The following is a 22,588-nucleotide window of genomic DNA, read 5'->3' as shown; positions in this document are numbered from 1 at the left end:
TTGAGCCTTTAATTATTTTATCTTCTCACGTTAATTGTGTTCATGTCTGAGTCTCTAAGATTTAATTTTAATTCATCCGAAAAAAATAATATTTCTCCACTTAGTCGGATTCCAATTAATATGAGGTAATCTAGCATTCCGATTTTAGCAAAAATAATATGGCTTTCTTGATCGTTTCCGGGCATGTAACCTGCTACCATAGCTCGTCCACGCTTTGTTCTTGAGGTTATATCCAACGATAACCCTCTCACCAATTCCGTTGGAGTCTTAAATATGGCAAACTGTTGATCAGTACGAACTGATGTTATTTTGCTGCCTTCCATCGTGATGAACGTTCATTACCGATTTAGCTGCATAAACCCGACTTATAAATCAAGAAATTACGGATTTATTTATTGAATACTTCACCAAAATATATTTTGAGATACAATTTTTACATTATTTTTTGGCAGTAAGTCAAAATTGAAATCCAGACACATTTTATTGTAATAAAATCCATATAAAAATGATCTATAAGAATCGCAATAGGTGTAGAAACCGAAACAAGGTAGTTATTTCGCCGTTATAAATAACTAAATTTTTAGAGATAATCTGTTTGTACTGTGGAGTTGCTTTAGTTTTGTCCAAGCAAAAATTGAGACAATTCCGTTATTCGTAAATTATAATTTATTTCATAATGAATAAAGTATTCGATTTAAAAGTGAAAAAAAACAACACTTTTAAAAAGGTTATGTGGCATATATTAACCTTGCAATTTGAGTTGCTTTAGTTTTGGTCACAAGTGTATGTGACCATACACCGATTTCAACAAAACTCAATATACGTCATTCTAGGCTAAATTCGGCTCATCATGAAACCTGATACAACTGAACTATATTCAAATCTGAACCCATTTCAATAGGGTTCGTCCTTATATATGAGCTGTGCCAAATTTCATATCATTCGGATAATAAATGCGATCATAACTTTGTTTATAATAATATATGAATAGCAGACGGGAGGACGGACGGAATGCATACACTGCTATATTGCGATAACTAGCTTGATTTTAACAGAAAATTGGACATGGCTACATCAACATACAATTTTATTATGATCAAGAATATATCTCCTATATGAGTTATCCGACATTGCAAACTGAATGACATTTATATAATATTCAAGGCGTATTTATACCCTTCAGAACACTGTTGTTCAGGGTATTATGTCTTTGTGCATATGTTTGTAACAGGCAAAAGGAAACGAGATAGAAACGTGGTTCCTTTTGAGAATATGCATAGAATCACTTTGTGAGTCGTTTACGCATGTCCGTTCGTCCGTCTGCCTGTCCATGTTAAATTGATTCGCATTGCATTTTGATTCGAATTGGATGGCATTTTGCACAGCTCATTTATTTGGGCCAAGGACGAAACTCAGATTTAGATATCGCTTCGATTTGCACGAAATTTGGCATAGCGTACTGAATTAGGTCTAGAAAGATGTTTGTTAAATTTCGTAAAAATCGGTTCAAATTTAGATATAGCTCCCATATATATTTTCGTCCGATTTTAGGTAAATGGTGCACCACAGTCACTATATATCCTTTGGTTTGCACGAAATTTGGCAAAGCGTACTGAAATGAGTCTAGAAATATGTGTGTTTTTCTTTGACAAAAGCGAAAATACAAGCCAACCGGCTAAAACTGTGAATGGTATTTATGGTTCCGAATCTGTAACAGTCAATTATGTGCAATTTAGGTTTCGCAGATTCCGTCCAGAAAATGTTGATGTTAAGCATGCTCCTCGCACAGGTAGTGAGCGGAGCCGTATAGTCGGACGGGGCCGACCATATGGTACCCTACACAACTACCACTTAACTCTAACTTTCTGCGGATGTGTATTCCGAGCTTGGGCAATATATCGTGATATTTGCTCCCTCTACCCCGATTAGAGGTCAACAGCACCTCTTCCTTACACTGAAATATTTTCCGAATATCACTCATATTCAGTACAGGGCTTCTAGTTAATTTCCCTGATTCCCTTCACCGTGGGTTGTGTTGTGATTTTTGGCTTATTACTGGCATCGACTCGAAAAAACACAAAAAAAAAAATTAAGTATTCGGTCCACTTCATAAGTATAATCTGACCTTCACCAAAAGTTATATGCGTTGTCCTTGACCATAACTAGAACATCATGGGAAATTGCAAAGCGATCAGCGCTATATTTCCGCCCTCTAATGTTGTAATGGGTTACTAAATAATATCTGAATACGTAAGCACCTGTAAATATTTACGTGTAAGTCCCACATCCGAGTACGTACGACAATATAATTGGTATCAATTTAAAGGTCAACCACTCCTCTTGGATATAGTATCAACTTCTCGGGTCTATGTCCTTCAGGGGTAAATATATACGCCATAGAATACAAATTTTGTAATTTTTCACACAAAAGTCAGGGTCCATTTGACCCGCTAAATATTGGCCGATCTCTATCAAAGTAGGCATATTTATTCTTTAGCCCGATTCCCTTCTCCATGTAAAATTTCGGACTATAATTGCGGCCTCTAGAGCGACCAGCAAAACCGACAAAAATTAAGTATTTGGTCCATTTCATCCCCTAAATATTAACCGATCTTTACCAAAAACAATAGGGGTCTTCATTGGCCAGAACCCATCCTACATGCAAAATTTCATGAAGATTGATCCATAACTGTGGCCTGTATCGTGTTTACAAATTATAATGGACAGACGGACAGACACACATGTCTAGATCGACTCAGCTAGTCGAGATATGACGATCGGTATACTTAAAGGACCAATATTTCGCGGCGTTACAAACTTTTGGGACTGCACAAAGCTATAATACCTTGACAACATAGTTGTGTAGGGTATAAAAATCATTTTTTATACCCTTCACCACACTGTAGTACAGGGTATTATGTCTTTGTGCATATGTTTGTAACAGGCAAAAGGAAACGAGATAGACACATGGTTCCTTTTGAGAATATGCATAGAATCACTTTTTAAGTCGATTTATGCATGTCTGTCCGTCCGTCTGTCTGTCCATTGTAAATTGTAAACAAAGTACAGGTCGCATATATGATCCGAATTGGATGAAATTTTTCATAGGTGACTTATTAGGCCCAAGAACAAACCCTATTGAAATTGAGAAAAATCGGTTCAAATTTAGATATAGCTCCCATATATATTTTCGTCCGATTTAACGTAAATGGTGTACCAAAGTCCCTATATATCTTTCGATTTGCACGAAATTTGACATTGCGTAATGAATTAGGTCTAGACTGATGTGTGTCAAGTTTCCTGAAAATCGGTTCAGATTTAGATATAGCTCCCATATATATTTTCGTCCGATTTAATGTAAATGGCGTACCAAAGTCCATATATATCTTTCGATTTGCACGAAATTTGTCATAGCGTAATGAATTAGGTCTAGAATGATATGTGTAGAGTTTCCTGAATATCGGTCCAGATTTAGATATAGCTCCCATATATATTTTCGTCCGATTTAATGTAAATGGTGTACCAAAGTTCCTATATATATTTCGATTTGCACGAAATTTAGAATAGCGTAATGAATTAGGTCTAGACTGATGTGTATTAAGTTTCCTGAATATCAGTCCAGATTTAGATATAGCTCCCATATATATTTTCGTCCGATTTAATGTAAATGGTGTACCAAAGTTCCTATATATATTTCGATTTGCACGAAATTTGGCATAGCGTAGTGAATTAGGTCTAGACTGGTTAGTGTCAAGTTTTCTGAATATCAGTCCATATTTAGATATAGCTCCCATATATATTTTCGTCCGATTTAATGTAAATCGTGTATCAAAGTTCCTATATATCTTTCGATTTGCACGAAATTTGGCATAGCGTAATGAATTATGTCTAGACTGATGTGTGTCAAGTTTCCTGAAAATCGGTCCACATTTAGATATAGCTCCCATATATATTTTCGTCCGATTTAAGGTAAATGGTGTACCAAAGTCTCTATATATCTTTCGATTTGCACGAAATTTGGCATAGCGTAATGAATTAGGTCCAGACTAATGTGTGTCAAGTTTCCTGAAAATCGGTTCAGATATAGATATAGCTCCTATATATATTTTCTTCCGATTTTATGTAAATTGTGCACTAAAGACCCAAAGTTTGTCACACAATTTTGTACAATGAACTGTAGTTAATATAAGTTAATCTCTGGCAAGTCGCATTGAAATCGGTTCATATTATGTATATATACTATATCTATAGCAACTCTATATCTGACCAAATGAAAAATTTAATATAGGTTGCAGAATGTCATGTTTATGGATCCACTTTTGTGTTTATGGTCCTTCAACGTCTGTTAGGATACATATTTTTGTTGAATATATAAAAAGTGGTGAAGGGTATCATATAGTCGGCCCCGTCCGACTTTACTACTTTCCTTACTGGTTTTGTAAATTGTTAGTGACAATCCACACCTTTTTTCCTATAAAATATTTTTTAGAGGTCATTTAAAAGGTGTACTTTTAACAAAGAAGTATTTTTGTTTTGACCAACCCTAATATATTCCATTCCTGGCATTGACAATTTTTTTTTCATATCAACTATGTTGTTTTTGTAAAACAAATGCAAAATTTACATTCCGACTGCAACCGTTTCTTCTAAACTTTAATGAATCAATCTGTCAGTTATTCGTCACTCTTAATTTTTATTGAATAGATTAATAATCACGGTGCACAGTGTTTACATTTTTTATATAAAAAAAATGAATTTCTATATTTGTAACTTTATTTTTAAATTTATAGTAAAAATTATCTTAACTTATTATAGTAGTTGTTGTTGTGTAGATACAATTTATTTTGTTGCTATTTTTCTGCTTGCGGCCGTTTGATGACGTTGTTGTTGTTGTTGTTGCAGTTTTTTTATCGTTGTTTGTCTTTTTAATTATATCCAAGTGAAGCGTAGATACATATCTTTTAGATAATAACCATAATAAATAGAGGTGTACAGGCGTAGTAGCTATATATGTGTGTGTGTATGTATTCGATCTTACTATGGCTAAGCAAGATCTCTGTTATGTGTGAGTGTGTGTTTGTCGGTGTACGACAACTTGTAGATGTTTTTTCCCAATGCAACTGCAATGGCAACAACGACAACAGCTGCAACTGCAGCAAAACAACAACAACAGCCGAGTGTTTCCGATTTATTCGTTATGCCGTTACCTTTACTTAAGTTGTGTATGTATGTATGTCTGTTTGTATGTACAATTTTACATTTTCAAGTAATTACTGACTTACAGAGAGACACTTGACGTTATGCAGATTTTTATATTTAGAATTTCAGTTAAGTTCACTTGCTTGGTTGTTGTTATTGTTGTTAGAAATAGTATTTTTTGTCATAGCACAGTTCTATTCGGTCCGAATGAGAACGAGTGCAAGTTGCTTTTGTGTCAAAAGTAACCTTTCCAAAGACCGTAACACCGCATGACTCAACATGTTTATTGAATTTGATTTTTGCCTTTTATCATTTTGTTATGGTGTTTTAGTTTTTTTTTATAAATTGAATTATACACTATGTACCCGGGGGAATAGAAGCACATATGTTGATGAATAAATATTGACGAATACACTTCCTTGAAATAATACATAAAGTGCATTATTGGAATACTAGTAGATTTAAAATATCTACTCTGAGTTAGATGATGATAGACAGATGACGTTTATAATATAAAACAAGTGAAAAAGCGTTAAGTTCGGCCGGGCCGATCTTTGGATGCCCTCCACCATAGATATACTGATAGGTACTTGAAATGAAAATATAGGGAAAATACCAAAAAAGGTGGACTCATACCGATATTTCTACAAACCGATTATGTAAACCATGATACAATTTTCAGAAATTTTTAATGTATAATTATACCTTCAGTCATATGGCTAATGAGGGTGTATACACTTTGACACGGCTAAAATGAGCCTCATCGAAATATTGGTTCTAGGGGTTTCTTTGGACCATTTTTTTTTCAGAAAATTTTGATTTCATCCAAACTTTGCCCATCTTATTATTTCTTCCAAACTTAGTTCAAGTTCGAAGATGGGGAATATCGGTTCACTCCATTTGGTACCTCCTACAGAGGGGCTAGGCCTAAATGCGGGTTATAGTTCATATATAGTTCATATATAGTTCATTCTCGAACCTTACGTTCCAATTTTTTATCTCGATATCCTCAGCAGGTAAAATTATTGCATCAGTGTCTTAGAAACAAACCCAAAACGCGGAACAAATTAGATAACTATTTTAATATATAATAATTCCTCCAGAAGATAGCGTGATTACAACAGACGAACAGACCGACGGACATGGCTAGGTTGGGTCGGAAATGATGATTAAATAATTTTTGGTGTAGAGATTTGTTACCATATACGACTACAAGATAACAAGCAACAGCAAATTTGGATAAAAAACGCGCTCAAGCTCCCCAAAATACCGAAAATTGGGGGTACCCTTATATATGGGCTATCCGAGCTATCGGTTCAACCACAATTCAAATTGTACTAAATTTAGTACATAGCAGTACCAATTTCGAAAAATTTCTACATACCCCAATCCTACACCTTCACAGTAATGCAAAAAATTCAGGATTCCGACTCTATCGGTTCACCCATAATTTAAATTGTACCAAATTTAGTACACATTATTACAAATTTCTAAAACTTCGTACATATCTCAATCTTACACCTCCACAGTGATCCTGACTCCACATATCATGATTCCAACTCTATCGGTTCGCACACAATTCAAAATTTGGTACACAGTAGTACAAATTGTACTAAATTTGGTACATAGCAGTACCAATTTCCAAAATATTTCTACATACTCCAATCCTACACCTTCACAGTAATCCAGAAATTTCAGGATTCCGACATTATCGGTTCACCCACAATTTAAATTGTACAAATTTAGTACACATTATTACAAATTTCTAAAACTTCGTACATATCTCAATCTTACACCTCCACAGTGATCCTGAATCCACATATCATGATTCCATCTCTATCGGTTCGCCCACAATTCAAATTGTACCAAATTTAGTACACAGTAGTACGATACACTATATGATACACTACACAACTACCACGGAACTCTAACTTTCTGCGGATGTTTATTCCGAGCCTGGGCAATATTTCGTGATATTTGCACCCTCTTGCCCGATTAGAGGTCAACAGCACCTCTTTGTTATATTGCCATATTTTCCGAATATTACTAATATACAGTACAGCTCAATACGACTGACTATGTCGATGTCCGCGTATAAATTGTAAAGCTCATGGTTCATTCGACGCCGATATTCACCGTCGACGCAGATCGGCCTGTAGATCTTTCGGAGAATTTTTCTTTCAAACACCCCAAGAGCTGCCTCAAGCTGCCTTGCGCAAGTATCCATGCTTCTGATCCATATAATAATCAGCGTCTTGTAAAGTGTGAGTTTGGTCTGGCGGGAGTTGGCCTTGTTTCTAAACTGCTTACTTAGACCATAGTAGCATCTGTTGGCCATCACAATCCTTCTCCGAATTTCAAAACTGATGTCATTCGTTTTATTTATGGCTGTACCAAGGTATATAAAGTCTTTAACTACCTCGAAGCTGTAGTTCTCTAGTTCCACAGTTGGTCCGAGTCTACTGACGTCTTGCGCGTTGATACCATCGGCTCCTTGGCAGACTCCTTTTCAATTTGTTCAAAGGTGGCTGTTACAGCTCGCAATATTCGACCCATTATATCGATGTCATCGGCGTAGGCGAGTAAAATGTGGTGTTTGGTGTACAGAGTGTCATTTCTGTTCACATTTGCGTCTCGTATAACCTTTTCCAGCAGGATGTTAAGAAGATCGCACTACAAACTGTCACCTTGTCTGAATCCTCGTTCGGTATTGAAGGGCTTCGATAGGTCCTTTCCTACTTTAACTGCTGACCTTGTGCCACTTAAAGTTATCCTGCATAGCCGTATTAATTTTGCAGGACTGCCGAACGTAGACATGGCTTTAAACACCCCTGAACGGATAGGGCTGTCGAAAGTGGCTTTATAGAGGACAAATTGGAACCTCAGCCAAATTGTACTAATCAGCTGGTGCATGCTCCTGACCAGCATCTGGCCACCAGTCTTGAATAGTTCGGCTGGTCAACCATCTGCTGCTTTGTTGTTCTTGAGCCGATTAATTGCTTTTATCATCTCATCTTGGCTAGGTGGTATACACTCTATACCATCATCTCTTATTGGTTCTGGGGTATCTTCTTCAACGCCACTATTTCATACCAGAAGTTTTTCAAACTGCTCCTTCCAGATCCTGAGCACGCTGTCTGTATCTGTCACCAGGTTTCCTTCTTCATCTCTACAGGAGGATGTGCCTGCACCAAAGCCTTCGGTTTGGTGTTTTAATCGTTGGTAAAATTCCCGGACTTCATTCTGACTCCTGTACATCTCGATTTGCTCACGTTCACGTTTTTCTTGTTCTTTCTTTTTTTCTGAAAACACGTTTTTCCTCTCTCCTTTTCTCCCGATAATTCTCCATCACGTTACGTGTTGCTACTGTCTGCAGGTTTGCCCTATACGCTGCATTTTTCACATCAGTAGCATTACGACACTCCTGATAGTACCATGGGTTTCTTGGTGGCGGTTTTTGGTACCTAAGTGATGCTTTTGCTGCAGTTTGTAGGGAGTGGGCAATTCGTTGCCATTGTGCTTCTATACTATTATCGGGACCAGAAGTGCTTTCTTCAAGCAGATGGATAAGTTGGGCGTAGTAGGCCTCGGTTACCTGTTGTGTTTGCAGCTTTTTGACGTCGAGTTTCCGTGTTGTGTTAGATCGGACGGGTGCCTACTTTGGCTGCCACAAGATAATGGTCCGAATCGATATTCGCTCCTCGGATCGATCGGACGTCTAAAATACTGGATGAATGCCTTCCGTCTATCACAACATGATCAATTTGATTTCTCGTCTTTGTACTTCTTGAGTACATCCGTCAAAGCGAATGCGCCTGTTCTGTACAACGTGCGCACATTCCAAGTGCAGATTCGCAGATCGTGGTCCTTTATACGTTTGCGGGGGTCGTCAACATTAGTGGGGTTTGGTTTTCTTTTTCTTAGCTTTTTCATAGTAGGTTGGGTTTTCCGAGAGTGGGCAACTAAACCGACGCCTCAACCCTTTTTTTCTAGTTCTTATGGGTGAACTCGCGGCACATATTAGCTCACTATTTCATCGGGTGATGAGAATAGCTCCCCAGGTAGCACAGCGGGAAGGTCAGTGTCCACAATTGAGATGAAAGAGCCTGGACCAAGCCAAGATAAGCCTGGACCAAGCCAAGATAAGCCTGGACTTCGCCATGTTAAAGTCAATTAGAGCCGTTGCTTGGTATCTATCATCCCCTACGCCACCCACAAAAATTGGTTAATCAAATTATGGCCAAATATGGGTTATCAGGCCCATAGAGCATCATTGCTATATTGCGACGTATGAGTAATGTGAAATATTTACAATTGATATATTATTCATACTTATGGATGTTGTTACGTTAAAATGATCCCTAATTATCTTAATACAAATGTTCAGAAATTGAAACTTGGGTCAATATAATATGCTATACAATGAGAACCCAAAATTCCAAATGAGAACCCAAAAATTCCCAATTTAGTTGAATAACGTATCCAAAATGGCCAAAATTCCGAATATTGTGAGTATCGTTATGTGGGTAGCCGTTATCAGGGTAGCCCTGAAACATTGATCTATATTGTTCATTTTAGTTAGGTACGGAGTTGTGTTATACAATGTGAACCCAAAATACCAAATTACAGCCATTTCGGTTAAAACCCGTATTTAAAATCCGCAAAATTCGGTTCACGATATGACTGAAACGTTGCAATTTTTATTTGGACAATCTATATATGTATATAAAATAAAAAAAAATTGTTTGTTTGTTTGTTACCGATAGACGCCAAAACCGCTGAACAGATCTAAATGAGATTTACACTGTACGTCGGGGCATGTCCTGAAAGTAACATAGGCTATATAAACTTTTAACATTCCGCGTGGATGCAGAGTTATAGCATCAATAGTAAACATACCTCAAATTTTCTGAACATCTAATATGCGTTTATCTTAAAAACGGTTACAGATAACGCCTTCAAAATTTATCTGTATATCGTATGTGTGAATAAACATTAATCATAAAAAATGAGCGAGATAAGATCGGTGGAAATGCACTCTCTGTTACACTTAAATAATCTACATGTAGGAAATAAAAAATGTTTGGTTTCTGGACACAAAACCGTTGAACAGATTTTACTGAGATTTTTACCGCACATCATGCCATCCGAGGGAAATAATATTGGCTTTATAAACTTCCAAAATTTCCCGTGGATGTAGAGTTATCGCATCGAAAGTAATTGTACATCTGAACTAATATTCATTTTCTAAGCTTATATCTTAAGAAGGGTTATAGATTCCCACTTCAAAATTTGTCTGAGTACCTTGGTAGCAAATACGCATCATCCCTATAAAAATTGGCGTGGTACAATAGAGGAAAATGGACTCCTCACTGCATTTATTTAATCCAAATGGAGAAAATGGAAACTCTTTTTTTTTTGACACAAAAACCGCTAAATAGATTTTACTGAAATTTTCGCAGTAAGTCATGCCAACACATGTAAGTAAGATAGGCAATATAAACTTTGAAAATTCCGAGATGACGAAGAATTATAGCATCAACAGTAATCATAACTCTGGACTAATATTAATTTTCTATGGATATATTTGAATATCTTAAATAAATAGGCCCATACAAATTTGTATGATACGCAGATAGCTACATACTAATCTTAAGTGACCAGGAATTAACAAAATTGGTCCAAATCGATAATGTTCGACTCATCATTTTTGGTGCTTTTATGTTATTATCAGTAATGATAAAAACCACCAGATCAGTTATTCCGCTAACGTCTGCTGTTTTTCATCTCTCCATTTCTACATATTGGAATAAAATTTGTGTAAAATGAAAAATTTTTGACATTCTAATTTTTACATTTTGTCAATTTGTGAAAAAAATAAAATTTTGGATTTTTTAATTTTAAAAATTGAACTACCATTGAAGAAAAAGACTATGAATTCAATATGGGAGATATCCAAAAGAGAAATGCTGATTGTGGAATAAAATTTATAAAAGTCCGAAATCTGTGGTGGCTTATCATTATAGCTGATATATTTCGAGGAAGTATAGAGGAAATGACTAACTCAAATGTCACAAATCCTATCTTCGGACTTGATCCTGGTTTCTTAAGAATAACAAAACTTTATCTAGGTTCGGTAAAAATATTATGATGAGATAATGCATTATTGAGAATTTTTGTTGGCAATGAAACAATTAAAAATACACAACTCAAACTTAACCAGGATCATACGTCAGGCATCTAAGCGATATTAATCGGAGTGAGAAAGGGATCCCAATCATATCAAGGTTAAATAGTTGAGAATACAGACATAAAAAATTGCTGTAATGTAAATGAAAGTTTGTAGTTGTCTTGGAACGAATAATGAAAAACATGTAAATATTGGAGAGAATATATTTGTGTATGGCAGAGATGACCTGTCAGAAACAGTGACGTAAATGACATACATTTCCGACGTATAATACATACGTCGGAAACCTACCTAAATCCATTAGGTTTTTGACAAAATAGCTATTTACATTAATCAATTTGGGAATTACGCATGCTTTACTCAAATCGATATAAAATTTCAAAATTTTCATCTCAAAAAAATTTAGAAATTTTTATCAGTTCTAGCTGGGAATAGTCAGATATATGTAAAAATAATATATATTCTTGAAAATAACTGTATATGCTGATAATATTGATATAAATGACGTTTATTACATTTTATACAGGTATATGACGTTTTCGACGTTTACACCTTTTTGAAAGTCGAAAACCTAAACATTCGTCACACGGACCATCCCTGGTGTATGGTACTATTACAACTGATTAGAAAAGTCAAGCTAAATTTGTTTTTAAAATTACCACCGTTTTTCAAAGATTATTTATTTTTTTTATAAAAACAACAAACTGGGTTTCAGCCTGACTATTTTGCAAAAAAAAAAGATTATTTAAAAATGTATTTGTAATCTATTGAATAGAATCAAATATACTAATACATAGACCGGCTGATACAAAATTATTACTAATACACTACGAAAAACCTACAAATAGTTTTCGACGTTAACTATCCAACGTTAATAACTTTAGTAGGGGCAGCGAAGCGCCACGGGTTCAGCTAGTCTTATATAATTTAAGAACAAATTTATTTTTCTGCATCTTTGAAATGAGAAAAAATAATAGATTAATCACATTTTTTCTCATATAATTTTTAAATATTTTGTACGAAATTTGTGGAACTTGATATCAGTTTTACTAAATTATCCACAATTTTTTGTTGCGCGAAAAAAAACATCACAGCAAACGGCATAGTGACCTAATAAAGATGATTTATGTTTTTGGCCACTTATAAATTTTGTTTTGGTGCCAATGCTGCTAGTGTCATTATTTTTATTTTTTATTTTTGCTATTTTAAAAATTTCCTTGAAATTATTTTTAGAAACAAAATAATTAATTCACTTGGTCTGATCTTAATGATGTCTCTTTCGACTCCAAAAGAACTTCAATTTTCATTGTAAAGAGGATTTTATGTTGAAGAATTTATGTATTTTTTTGTGTGGTGAAAGTATTAAAACGTCTGGCGGGTCTGAAAAGAGAGTTGGAGGAGATGTTGGATTATTCGCTTAGCCCAAATATGAATGAAAATAAAGCAGCAGCAACGGCAAGAGTAACCCTCAGTCAGACAGAAATGTCTAAAGCGTGATGATTTATTTACGTTTTTGGTTTCATTTTTTTCTCCGGCTTCTTCTTGGGGTTAGGGTGGAGGTTTTCATCATCATAACATCATTTCGTCGGGTACAAATTTGGAACGTCAATTCATCTGTACATATTTGGATGGAATTTTTTTGTTTTGTCTGTAGACCGCCAGCCAGCCAGCCAGCCAGTATGTAGGTCTACTGCTGTTAGTCCATACTAATGTTTTTAGTATGCACTACATACTTACATAAAACTTAAGTATGTACTTAAATACATATTCATGCTTAGATGTGGAGGTGAAACAAAACACAGCAGGCAGTCGTATGACAGGCCAAAGTGTGTGTATGTGTGTCTATTTGTGTATGGCTATATGCTGCTGTGCATACATATTTATAAGCGTATGTATGTCATGGTTCGTGTAGTAAATGATAAATACATTAATTTAGTATTTCATGATCTGAACTACAGCAAGTGGTTGTTGTTGTTGCTGCTGTTGCTTTGGCTGTGGTGGCTGGCTATATTCACTTGCCACAGCTTGCTGCTGGGTCTTTTGCCAAAGTTGGCAAAGCCAAGCGCGCGCGTTTTACTTTTCTATGTCGCTGGCTTGTGACTGCTTAGTTGGAGTGTGGTGTGGTGTATTTTCTAGGCAAGCTGTTATTTCGCTTCTATTTTTTATGATCATTTTCTTGTTGTTGATGTTGTTGTTGCTGCTGCTGTTGTTTTTCCAAGATTTTCCAAGATCTTAAATATGCGACTAAGCATGGTGCTGTGAGAATTAGGTCTACTGCGTTGCCATTAACTGAAAGAAATATTACAGAAAAGCACAACACAGCAAAGCACAGCAATCAACGGACACAGAAAAACACACAGCCACACACACACATACACGAACATATCTGGCTATTTGGCTACTAAACAAGCGACAGTCTGCACATCACCCACAAAAGAGAAAATATATATTCATGAGAAACGCAACAAGAAACAACAACTAACAACAGCAGCAATAACAACATCATGTCATGTATCCTCGATAAATAAACTAAAAAGAAAACAACAAAAACAACGGCAGCAACAATAAACAACCATATAAGAAGGCCCTCATGAACAAACCAAAACCATAACAACAACAACAAACTAAATGAACCAACAAAACTGCTTCATGTGGCCAAGAAACGACTGAACGAACAAACGAACGAATGAGAAATCACAACAATTGCCTTCGTCCCCATATGCGAACGCTGTATTGGCTCAATTACGCACACACATTTTCACATAACTCACACACAGCATCCCAGCATGATGAACGCATTGCGTCGTTGTTCATTGATTGTGAATTCTCTTGATCTCCATCTCTCTCTCTATCTCGTGCTCTTTTAATTATCTTAATTACTGTGGGGATGCTTTGGTTGGTTAATTCACACTCACTAACACTCTCATCAAAGATGTGTTAACTGAGATTTCGTCTCCTTCGTAAAGAACAAGAAAGACTTAAAATTGTTGTTGGTTGCTTACGGATGCTGTAGTTGGATGTGGATTCTTATTGGTTGATTTTAATTTGATGAAGGTAACAACAACGATATGTAGTACAAGAACAACTAAGGCTAGAAATAAAATGGTTTCACTTTATGGGGATTTAAGAGCACAGTGTTGTGAAGCTGTTTATTTGATGAAATTAATTTGTTTGTATTTACAATAAGTTAGATATCTCTTGTCAATTATCCTTTCTTGTTGGTACGTAACATGTTATGGTTAAATTTTGAACACAATGTGGACCTACATTGCCAAATGATTAAGATGTTACAAATTTGATTAAAATCGAAATATCAAACTAAAATTAGCCTAAAAAACATATCTCTCACAATACTGGTGAAAATACTCACATAAAGTTGATGTTTATATACTTTTAACTGATAGTACGTTTACATTGTACGGGATTTTGTTAACCCAGTGGGTTTCAATTGTCAATTCCATTGTATTTATGTCAAATTAATCCTCACAAAAAGGATTAATTCTCATTAAATATTTGAGAATTATAGCTCATAACACATAAGGGGCGTAATTTCAATTTATTAAAACAAAAAATCGTTTGTTCAACCTGATTTTTTACCCTCCCCATGCTATGAAGGGTATATAAATTTTTTCCGTTTGTAAGTCATCTAGCCGTCCTAGAGATGGTATTTACCGGGTATATACACGAGGGTGGGTAAATACCCATTTGCGGTTATTTATTTAGGTATTTACTATATCGAACACTATATCTGGTTCAACTCAAATGATTGTGAATTGGTCAATACTTTGAAACTGCTTTTGCGGACGACTTCAGAAAAAACTTTATTTAAATACAAGGAATCCAAACTCTGTCTATGATTTTGAGCCACAAATAAAAAATGGAAAAAACATTTCTAATAAACTGATTCAGTGGGGTCTAAGTTTCAATGTCAAGAAGGATTGCTACGTAAACTTACAGGTGAAGGTCTTATAACGCAAAATGACGTTCTCTTTGTAAACTTTTTACTCGAGAGATTTGGTCGAGTGAAAATGGTAAACAGGAATGCCTACTTCTGATTGGCTGTTATGTTGATTTTGAAGTATTGCCATCATCGTTCCGTCTCTACTTGTGACATCAGTCAATCCAAGAAATGGGAATCAAAAAATATAAAATTACAGCCAACTTGTTTAAAAAACGTGCCCAAACGTCCCTTAATACCGAAATTTCGGAGGTTATAAAGTTGACCAATATCGATAGTTTCTGGTAGGAAGATTTGCTACCAAATTAAAACCTAAAATTTGGTGAAGCTAGCATGTTGGGATATATTTTATGCCGCTAAAATCGCGATTTCAGCCATAGTGCAATGGGACAAAATTATGAAAAACAAATTTAAAGCAAATATCAATCGGAAACCCGTTGATTATTTGAATAGATATCTGAAAATATCTGTGCAAAATTTTGTGCCAATCGGACCCACCTGGGGAGTTTGGTGCAGCATTCATATCTAACTTCTAGGTTATACTAACTTCAGTACGTTGTGCAAAATTTTGTGTAAAATCGGACGAAACTATATACGTAGAAGCTATATCTAAATCTGAAGCGATTTCAACGAGACTTGCCAGAAATGAATTTATATTAACTCCAGTTCATTGTGTGGCAATTGGACAAACTTTGGGTCTTTAGTGCACAATTTATATAAAATCGTAGAACATATATATAGGAGATATATCTAAGTCTGAACCGTTTTTCACGAACACATCATTCCAGACTTAATTCAGTGGGCTATGCCAAATTGTGTGCAAATCGAAAAATATGTAGGGACTTTGGTACACCATTTACATTAAATCGGACGAACAAAACTTAACAAACACCATTCTAGACCTATTTAAGTACACTATGCTAAATTTCTAAATCTGAACCGATTTTTCCCAATTTCAAAAGGGTTCGTCCTTGGGCGAAATGAGTGACATATGCCAAATTTCATATAATTCGGATCATAAATGTGACCTGTACAATTTAAAATAGACAGACAGACGGATGGACGGACATTCTCAAAAGGAGCCATGTGTCTGTCTCGTTTCCTTTAAATAATAATAATTTCCTTTAAATAATAATTTTTAATTACTTTTATAAAAATATGATTTCTAATTAACTACTGCCTTAAAGGGACCCCCCATTCTCGGTTTCAAAAAATTTAATTTTGTATTTTGATTTAATTCGAACCTACACTAATTCAAGAATGTCCCTATAAATTTTCAAGAGAAAATCTCAACAATTTTTGAAGATATAGCCGATTTATTTTGATGGCATCAAGTGACGGCAAGAGGGCTTTCAAACTTAAAACGCATTTTTCTTCAAACAGCGTTTTTGCGAATGGCTAAACTAATAATTCGATCGATTCCAAATTTTGGGACATTTCTCTGTGAGTGTAGCTATCGTATGAACTAGGATAAAGCCAGTCGGCGAAGATCTTCCTTATTATACCGTACACAACAATGTTGCCATGGTATTATAGCTTTGTGCAGCCCCAAGAGTTTTAATGCCGCGAAATATTGGTCCTAGACCCACTTTTAAGTATACTGATCATCATATCTCGAGTAGCTGAGTCGATCTAGATATGTGTGTCCGTCCGTCAGTCTGTCCATTATGATTTGAAACACGATACAGGCCACAAGTATGGACCAATCGTCACGAAATTTTTGATGTAGGGTACTGGCCAATGAAGACCCCTATTGGTGAAAATTGTTTAATATTTAGGTGATGAAATGGACCAAATACTTAATTTTTGTAGGTTTTTCTGGTCGCTCCAGAGGAAGGGGATTGTGGCAAAGAATAAGCATGTCAGTTTTGATAAAGATCGGTCGATATTAAGCGGGTCAAATGAACCCAGACTTTTGTGTGAAAAATGAAAAATTTTATATTCCCGAGATGTTGATAATATATCCAAGAGGTGTTGTGGACCTTTAAATTGATACAATTTATCTTGCCGTATATACCCGGATGTGGGAGTTACACTTAAGTATTTACAGGTACTTAAGTATTCATATATTATTTAGTAACCCATTACCACGCTAAAGGGCGAAAATAAAGCGCTGATCGTTTTGAAAATTTCCATGAGGATTCAGGTATGGTCAAGGACAAAGCCTATTATTTTCGGTGATGATCGGACAATTATTTGGAGATGAAGTGGTCCGGAAACTTATTATTTTTGTGTTTTACGAGTCGAGTCACAACTCAACCTACGGTAAAGGGAATCTGGAGAAGTAATAAGAAGGGCTGTACTGAATATTCGGAAAATATGTCAGTGTAAAACGAGGTGATGTTAACCCCTAATCTGACAAAAGGCTGCCAATTTTATGAAATATTGCCCAGGCTTGGTATATACATCCGCAGAATGTTAGAGTTCCGTGGTAGTTGTGTAGGGTATCATATGGTCGGCCCCGTCCGACTATACTGCTCCGCTCACTGGTTTTTTAACTTAGATTGTGGTCAAAAATAGGCGATTTTCCAAAAGCTATTTGATACGTGTTTTGGGGTTGTTCCCATATGTGTTTGTGGGCATGTTAAGTTCAATATCGATCCACATTTCTATATATCTACCCAAAATTTGAATGTTCTAGCAACATTTCCCAAACTACTTTCTGTAATTTGTTTAATCGAAATTGATGCAACTTTAGAAAATCCCCCAAATATATATTTTCCCTAGCCGTTGCCACTAGTCCCTCTTTAAAGAAACACATAGGAGACTCTTTATATTATGTACAGACATGTTGACAATATATCGGTACAGTCTATGACACATCTGTTCCTTGATAGGCGAAAATAGGAGTATGTTATAAAATGCAGATAAGTTCTTCGAAAAATATAGTGGCAGTTGTATATTACCCATTGAGAACTGTAAATTTTAAAATGTAGTTAGGACCCTGAATCAGTTTGAAATTGTTTATTATAATAAAGACTATGTGGAAACGGCAACCTATTGTAATTTGATGAAAGAATTACTACAAACATGGAAACTGAATTTTCCTATTACAGCAAAGATGGATTGAAAACGTAAAATGTATATCAAATAGAGAGCTATCGTCTTATAAGGGGTTTTACGACAATGTGTACCTGTATAGAAGGTTATTATGTCTTTGTGCATATGTTTGTAACAGGCAAAAGGAATCGAGATAGACCCATGGTTCCTTTTGAGAATATGCATAGAACCACTTTCTGAGTCGATTTATGCATATCCGTCCGTCTGTCTGTTGATGTTAAATTGTAAACAAAGTACAGGTCGCATTTATGATCCGATTTGGATGAAATTTGGCACAGCTCACTTATTTGGCCCAAGGACGAACCCTATTGAAATTTGTAAAAATCGGTTCAGATTTAGATATAGCTCCCATATACATTTTCGTCCGATTTAAGTTAAATTGTGTACCAAAGTCCTCACATATCTTTCGATTTGCACGAAATTTGGCATAGCCTACTGAATTAGGTCTAGAATAATGTGTGCTAAGTTTCGTGAAAATCGGTTCAGATTTAGATATAGCTCCCATATATATTTTTGTCCGATTTACGGACTATAGTCCCTGCAAATCATTCGATTTACAAGAACTTTTGCATAGCGTACTGAATTAAGTCTAGAATGATATGTGCTAAGTTTCGTGAAAATCGGTTCAGATTTAGATATAGCTCCCATATATAGTTTCGCCCGATATTAGGAAAATGGAGCACTAAAGTCCCCGAAAATCTTTCGATTTGCACGAATTTTAGCATAGCGTACAGAATTAAGTCCAGAAAGACGTGTGCTAAGTTTTGTGAAAATCGGTTCAGATTTAGATATAGCTCCCATATACATTTTCGTCCGATTTAAGTTAAATTGTGTACCAAAGTCCTCACATATCTTTCGATTTGCACGAAATTTGGCATAGCCTACTGAATTAGGTCTAGAATAATGTGTGCTAAGTTTCGTGAAAATCGGTTCAGATTTAGATATAGCTCCTATATATAGGTTCCCTCCCTTAAAATCTTTCGATTTACACGAATTTTGGTATAGCGTACTGAATTTAGTCTAGAATAATGTGTGCTAAGTTTCGTGAAAATCGGTTCAGATTTACATACAACTCTATATTTCCATCCGATTTTAAGTAAATGGTGCACTAAAGATCCATAGCTAGGCCGATTGACACAACGTAATGAAGTTAATATAAATTAATCTCTGATAAGTTTCCTTGAAATCAGTTCAGATATAGATATAGCATAGCTTCCATATAATTTCGGCTTTAGGATACATATGCTGAATATACCCAAAGTGGTGAAGGGTATCATATAGTCGGTCCAGTCCGACTTTACTACTTTCCTTACTGATTATATATAGAGATTGAGACACGACACATTTGGCGGGACAGCACTAACAGTTAATTTATTCAACTGAAATATTTGTTAAAGAATTATTTTGAGATGATTTTTTTCCTTAATTTTTATAAACCATTCTCGTAGTTAAGGACAAATATTTTTAAATGGAAAATGAAACCAAAAGGGCAACATTGAATCCCGGCACATGCACGTGCATAAGTATGTCCATATAAAGGAAATATTGGCTCATTGCTGGTATATAACCATATTGCCGGGCGTGTAGCAACATATGGCCAAATGAACATAACCATTGAATATATCTCTATATAAACAAAATCCCATATATGTATGTAGTTATTCATGTATGGGTGCTAATGGACAATGGACACTCGTGTTCAATTCTCCATATTTACTGTGGCATTTGGTAAACCCAAAAACAACACCAACTCCATATTAGCTCCAATCGAGTAATATGTGTTGGCTGTTGGGTGGCTAGTTTTGTGGTAATGTGAGTGTGTGTGTGTGATCCAACCAGCCAGCCGCAAAACACCACATACCAGATTGACTGGTTTTGAGGTTTTGTTTGGTTTTACAGATTTGTGTGTGAGTGTGTGTGTGTGTGTCGATATGTAAACAATGCTTAAAGAGCCACTCTCCAAGTCAATTTAAAAATAACACTCTGTGCGAGGTGAGCATTTGTAAGCCAGAGGCCTCCATCGAGGGGCAACCAATGATGTGCAACTCTAGAATCACAGTTTGCTCTTCGATTATTGGTTGGACACACCCCCTACCAGAAAGGCAAATAAAAACCAAAATGGTTTCCGTTATGTGAGCGAAAAGAAAGACAACAAAGGCGACGATGATGATGATAATGCCGTTGATCGTCATGATGATGACGATGATGGTGGTGGTGGCGGCGAAGTGTGATGGTAATCGATATTCTCGTTACAAATCCCCCATAAGCCATATCTATCAATATACATAGTAGATATGGATATACAGGCATACCTACACATATATGTGGGTAGCTGTATGTAAAAAGTATTACAACAATAACAATACTCGCCGTTGAACGTGATTCACTGCCACCAGCATTCAACACCACCAACAACGCGGCATCATCACCTTGTTTTAACATTTTTTTCAATTGTTTTTATTTTTTTCGGTTTCCTCGTTGTTGTCGTTGTTATTGTTTGTGCCCCAGCAGAGGTCTAAACTGTTTTTGTTGCTTCTGTAGTTGTTGTTGTTATTATTGCAGTACGTAGTTACTGGCGCTGCCTGAGAGTATAACAAAACAAATTGCAAGACAAATTGTTGTAAATTTCATATTTGTCAGCCACCCGGCCGGCCAGTCAACTAACCAACCAACCAGCCAGGCGGGCAGTGATTGTTTAGCTGCTTTCAAGTATTGATTGTTTAGTTCGTTTGTCTTCTTTTGTTATTGCCATTGTTGCTGCTGTTGTTGTCGTTGCATTTGGTAGTGAAATTTTCAATTGAATTTCAATAGGAGGAATTGTCATACGGCTGTAAGTAGTCAGTATGTAACTCATATTAGAATAGAGAATTGGTGAAGTAAATTTGTTTCGAATATTGAATTTTAGATGAGGAGAAGAGCAGGCAGGAAGGAAATCAATGGAGCACCCATTTAAATGGGCGAATGTGTGAAGTGTTCGCTGCCCTCAATAGAGGAAGTTGCAAACATAACAAAATGCGGTAGTTAAGCGGCCATTAACATAAATTAGACCATGTTCGAAAATCGTGATTTGTATTGTCAAGGTTAATAGTCTGACTTCACCTTAATATATCACAAACATAACTGGAAAATGAAAAGGTTAAACTGTTTGCCATAAGACACATATGTAGTATATGATAGTGAATTATAGTTTCTATCTGTTTCATATATGCGGAGCTTAATACTCTTAAAATTAATTTTGAATAAATTTTTATAAAAAATTGCTCCTATTCAAATTTATGTATCGGGGTAATTCCCAAAAGACCTCATAAATGGGAGGAAGGGGCGTCCCCTTATATTTGATATGTATGCTCTAATTCTGGCCCACAGTGAGTCATCGTAAAACTCTTTAAAAATCGATCACTTAATACTGTTTAAAAATTCCACCTTTATTAAAAGACTCTCAGGACGACTTGTAGGTGATTTTTTAATAATATTTAAAAGTAAAGTGTGTATTTGTGTGTGAATTTTAAGGAGAAGATTGAAGGACTTGTATGTATATGTTTAAAGAGTTTTTTTAAAGGAGTAACTATGTTGGTTCCTAAAAAAAAGCTATGGAAGGATCCAGACGTATACAATTTAAACAGTTTCAAGTGTAAGATTTTTAAAGAGTTTTAGAAGAGCTGTGATCCACACTTTTGTTCTGCCGACATCAGAATCTGATTAAAGAAATAAAGTCCATCAACACCATAAAATACATAGGTATATACTGTCTACCTAAATCTCAAAAAATCAAATCCTCTGCATAATTTCGATATATTTCTTACGATAATGTTTGTATTCGATACGTTGTTATTGCCTTCCAAAGCATTACAATTGACCACATTAGTTGGCCGATCTTAGGAACCCAATGTGGAAATCTTCTTTGCACATTTTCCAGGAGCCATTTTCGCCTAGTTCGGAAATGTAGCCCATTTGGGTATTATTCCGTCCCCTTAAACTATTTAATTTATTTAAAAAAATCCACATGTAGTTTAAAATTGACTTTTTATTTCCCCTCACAATTCTTTGAAAATCCACGTTTTTGCTGTTTGTATTATTAAAAAGACTTAAGCTACAAACTTTTTCTTACTTTAAAGAGGGAGAGAGAGAGATTGAAGCGATGCTCTTGTGTCTTAAGTCTTTTGTTTATTTTTTATCACAGA

The 22,588-nt window shown here is 35.6% G+C and overlaps 1 protein-coding gene across 1 annotated transcript in view; it reads left to right on the top strand.

The window, feature by feature from the left end:
- LOC133327960 (putative transcription factor SOX-15) overlaps positions 1–22,588 on the top strand; it is a 48,163-nt gene that overhangs the window by 3,542 nt on the left and 22,033 nt on the right. The gene's annotated exons all lie outside the window — the stretch shown is intronic.

Source organism: Musca vetustissima, unplaced genomic scaffold (genome assembly GCF_032173495.1).
Source record: "Musca vetustissima isolate MV318-11 ecotype Yass unplaced genomic scaffold, APGP_CSIRO_Mvet_v1 utg3170, whole genome shotgun sequence".
Classification (NCBI taxonomy): domain Eukaryota; kingdom Metazoa; phylum Arthropoda; class Insecta; order Diptera; family Muscidae; genus Musca; species Musca vetustissima.
The sequence above is the reverse complement of the archived record's forward strand: the minus strand, read 5'-3'. Positions and strand labels throughout refer to the sequence as shown.